Source organism: Harpia harpyja, chromosome 2 (genome assembly GCF_026419915.1).
Source record: "Harpia harpyja isolate bHarHar1 chromosome 2, bHarHar1 primary haplotype, whole genome shotgun sequence".
Classification (NCBI taxonomy): Eukaryota; Metazoa; Chordata; class Aves; order Accipitriformes; family Accipitridae; genus Harpia; species Harpia harpyja.
This window is the reverse complement of record NC_068941.1, coordinates 33116735-33121301: the sequence shown is the minus strand read 5'-3', so window position 1 is coordinate 33121301 and position 4567 is coordinate 33116735. Positions and strand designations below refer to the sequence as shown.

Sequence of the window (4567 nt, the reverse complement as noted above, 5' to 3'; positions counted from 1 at the left end):
ATGTCACACAGTAAGATTCTGTTACTGTATCTTTTTAGTGATTTTTATAACTTGTATATAGTATTTTCCTATCACGCCAATAAAAAAAAATAATTACCCGCCCCAGTAAGGTTCGGCGCCAATCACCCCACCATAATAACACTATAAACTTTGATTCCAAGACAAAATATGCTTATATTCTACCTTCTGCAGAATATTTCCAAAGACAAGACAAAAGTAATGATTACAAAAACCATCTTTTTATTTAGATGTGCAGGAACATAGTGAAATATCAGGGTGAATTTGCGGTGGAGTAAAGGATAAAACATTATCTCTGCATCAACCTCATCACAGGTTGTGCCTGAAAGGCAGCTGTTCACTTTTAGTGTTTCTGATTTTAAGCATAAATTACTGATGCAGAGACTATATTTACATGGAAATTACATTCACCTGCACTGTGGACTAATGACTTTCAGAAAGCTAAACTGAAGTCAGACACTCTTTGAGCTTCAAATATAAAAAAATCATGTTGCTTGGAAGATGTTCTTGCTCTCTTTGGAGTTGTACAAGAAATGATTGATAATATCTCAGATAATAAATAGTGATTAGGAACAACAGGAAAATAAAAAGATCTGTAGCATTGTGCTGTGCAATATGTAGGCCAGGTCATTACATCACAGCTGTCATACTTGCAAGACTGTGAATAAAACCAAGAAGAATAAATCACAGTAAATCACAGGCTCAGGCTTCTTTCTAGCTTAGTTTTGTTCCTTTTTAAATGTTTTTGTTTGTTTGTTTTTTCTTGTTTGACAATGCAATGCATAAAGACCATCTGTCAAACCGAATATATTGGGGGGGTCTCACCCTGCAAGATGCTAAAAGTCTTTTTTAATACAGAGGCTGTGAAAGTACTGGGTCCTTAAGCAAGAAACACCTAGGAAGAGATTAAACTATGCAATGCCTTATTACTGGGAGCGGAAGTAGGGGGCAAAATGTGTCTGTTTCTGCCAATGCACTGCATTTCAAAACTTAAATACAAAAGGCTTAATACCAAAGTCAAATTTAAACTGGAACAGAAAAGCAATGTTTTCTCCGGTTCACACCCTGCAAGTTACATTTACAAGGAGGTTTTAATGTTGGTTCATGTAAAATCCAATAATTGGTTCTTCGTATAATCACAAAGGCCTAATCCTGTGCTCATTAGAGTAATTGATAAAACTCTCACTGACGTCAGTAGTGTGGGATTGAGCCCTAATACAGCATATTGGCTTTTAGACATATGTGTCACATGCGAAAGTTAATAAATGAAAGGCACAGAGAAACATACAGAAGCTACTCAGAAGAACATCTTTTGAAAGACTGAATACTGTGTCCTTATCTCACAGACACACGCAGGCAGTGAAATGGCTGATCCAATCCAAGACTCCTCCTGTTTCCAGGATAATGGTGATGCCCTTAGTCAATGATGGGAGACGTAGTGAGGGAAAGGGAAAGCTTATAGTTGTGCTTTAGCCCAACAAGGAGAAAACACACTTTTCTAAAATTGTGAAAAAGAAAACGAGAACGCATAATAATTTTACCAACCACACGACAGAGATGTTCTTGCAGAATCACACGAATTAATTACAGTATCGAATAAGCAATTTCCAGCGTCATTTCTTGAAAAAGAATTCTACACGCACAAAGACAAAGCTGAATAAGGGTTTAGTAATTTAGGACCAGCTGACATGCTGAGCATAGCAACTGTAGCTTACACAAGTTAATACTTTTTCGCCCAGAATACTTCTCCTAGGTTAGTAACTGCAGACCAGATGCTCTTCTAGGGTAAACAGATGAAACAGCCTGGACTTTCACTGAACTATAGCAAACTAAAACAGTTATAGATCTATTAGCACCAGTAAGTTGTGGTTTACACTTCAGGAACTCATCTTAAACTCTCTGACTTCTCTCTTTATCCTCTGCCTTCTTGTCTGAGACTCTCTCACCCGGTGTGGTTTTTATGTTTAGCCTGATAACACATCTTCGTTCCTCTACTTGCTCTCAGTCCTCAAAACACCAGCTGTGTCTCTGCACTCTTTATTTTCTCCAGCTGAATTCAATCCAGCTTCCGCAGTAGGCCAAATCCTGGGTTTAGGTAAAGTAACAGAGTGTAAATTAATTTATGTTGATATTTTTGTTTAGATTTAAATGGCGACAACTAAAGCAGTCAACCTGCAAAACTCTCACTTCCTTTTTCACTATTAGTCACATTTGTTATAATAATGCCTAAAAACTAACCAAAAATTAAGTTCCATTGTGCCGACACTGTATAGAAATGGTCTTTGTTCTGAACCCCTGAACAACCTTTAGCACTTTTCCTCTTGTCGTCTTGTATTCCCAACGATTTATAAAAACTAGTGTAATAACTGTCTTTTGTTCCTTCATGTTCTATGAATTGGAAGCTAGTCTCATCAACAGTCATGAAATGCCTCCTTTCTCTCACTTTCTATCATTCATAAAACCCACAAATTCCTACAATCAAATGCTCTTGCAGGATTACACCCACACAAAACCAGACCAGGAATTTAGGCTCCGACTGTCCCAGAATTAAACTGTGCAAGCGGGTTCACATCTGGGGATTTGAAGCCAAACTCCTTCCCATAGGAATTCAAAGAGGATCAGATCTGAAGTTCTGGTTTTGCACCATTTCTAATCCTAATACTTTTAACTTAATCCAAGCCTCAGCTACAGAACTGTACAATTTTAATCAGGACACTACCGACAAATTTGAAAGTGAAAATAGGAAGCTGAGAGTGACATTTGCAGCTACTGCCATTCATTAGTAACACATTTCGTATCAAGTAGGCATTGAAAGAACCTCATTTTTCTCTCAGTCTGCTTCTGCACTGTTGTGACTACTAATTTCAGTGGTTATCCCTAACTCACCCTAGCGTAAGTGGAAAAAGGTTCCATCTTCAAAATGGGAACCAACATGGCCTTATATAGGCAGCATTAATTTGCATTTGCTCTCTGTTCTCTGACAAAAGGGCAGTTTTTATTTCTTCCCAAGTTTTAAGTAATTAATCGCCTAAGTCATCGCCAGTGAGGACTGGGTTTTTGGCTGCTGGTTTTTTTTTTTTCTGGTTTGTATGTACTGTCATGACGCGTCCTGGTTTTGTAGAACATGTTTTACCAGGAAAAGGATTGGGACTGCCATCAGACTTTTTAGACATTGCCTTGATTCAGTTTGAACCTGAGCACATTTTCAAGTTCACTAAATAAAGCTTCTTTCATCAGCAAACAGGTCAAATGTGACTCTGCAGCCAGCCACAGCACACAGGCAGTTAAAAGGGCCACATCAATTCTTGAGGCCATCTGACTCGGGTAAGTGGATTTACAGCCGGGATGCCTTGGTCTGCCCGCTGCGAGAGGGCAGGCTACAAACCTTCACAGCTTATGGACAGAGTGGTAGAAAAGGTCAAGCCATTTGCCATATCAACATCAACAGATACATTTTAAAACAGTAATTTAAATCCAGGCACAAACCGGTAACTTTTCGGTTCAACCCGAGTTTGCAGCTTAGTTCTGCTACACTTGGGAAGAAAGCAGTTCTCTGACTTTATAAATAGATAAAGCCTCCAGGCTTGCTTGACAACAACGTCCTTGGGAAGTTTTTCCCAGATCAAGCAGAAAACTCACATTTTCTCTTGCTAAGATGCAAACTTGTTTCCTCGACAGGAATTCCGGCTTTGTATGTTTAGAAGACCACTGTTGCTGCCAGTCCGAAGGCAGCACTGCCACCGTCCCCGCACGGCACGCTGCACGTTGCCCTCGCCCTGCGGAGCGCCATGCTCAAGGCCCCTCCCGGCAAGACTGAGTCGCCCTCAGGGGCACGGGCTGGCTTCGGTGGGCGCTGAAAGGGGCTGCTTGGTCTTTCCGCAGCCCCCGTTTAGAGGCGAGAGTCACTGCTGACTGAGGCTGATCACAGAAAATGATTTGCCATCAACCTTTACGAGAAAGAGGAAGTCTTACCCACAAGAGGGACCAGACAACCCGTCCAGGGTACGACGCTTAGGTTTGTCACCGGATTCCTCTTTTGAGTAGGCCTGTTAACATGGCGAGACCTCGGCGCCAGAGGGCCTGCGGCAGGCCCTACATTTTGAGGGGAAACGGAACAGCAAAAGCGCAATTCGCTGCCGCGGGTGTCTTTATTTTACCGAGCCGAACCTGCTCTTCAGCCCTTCCTCGCTGAGGCTTTCTCGGTTGGCTCTGGGCGCACGGCCTGCAGCCCCCGCCGCCGGCGCTGCCCGAGGCGGCGGCGGGGCTCTCCCGGCGCGGCGGCACCAAGGGCCGCTAGAGGGCGCGCCGCCGCTGCTGCCGCCGCCGCCAGGCCCCGCCGTCGCTCCCGCCCCCGGGCGCCGCTCGTCTCGTTAGGGGCTGACTGACGGCTGCGGGGCCTCATCCCTCGGGCGCGGCGCCGGCCCCTCCGCCCCGGGCAGCTCCGGCGGCGGGGAACGCCCCGGCGGGAAGGCCGCCCCCCCCCGTACAGGGCCGGGGTGGGGAGCGGGGGCGCTTCGGATGGGAGGGGGAAAGTAGCGTGAGAGCCGGC

The 4567-nt window shown here is 44.3% G+C and overlaps 1 long non-coding RNA gene across 1 annotated transcript; it reads right to left on the bottom strand.

The window, feature by feature from the left end:
• Positions 1–219: 219 nt before the first annotated feature.
• Positions 220–4327, bottom strand: LOC128136079 (uncharacterized). Its single transcript, XR_008233249.1, has 2 exons — positions 3658–4327; positions 220–2103 (listed from the first exon to the last, which is right to left on the bottom strand). It is a non-coding gene; the product is annotated as an uncharacterized LOC128136079 (long non-coding RNA).
• Between the last annotated feature and the right edge of the window lie 240 nt (positions 4328–4567).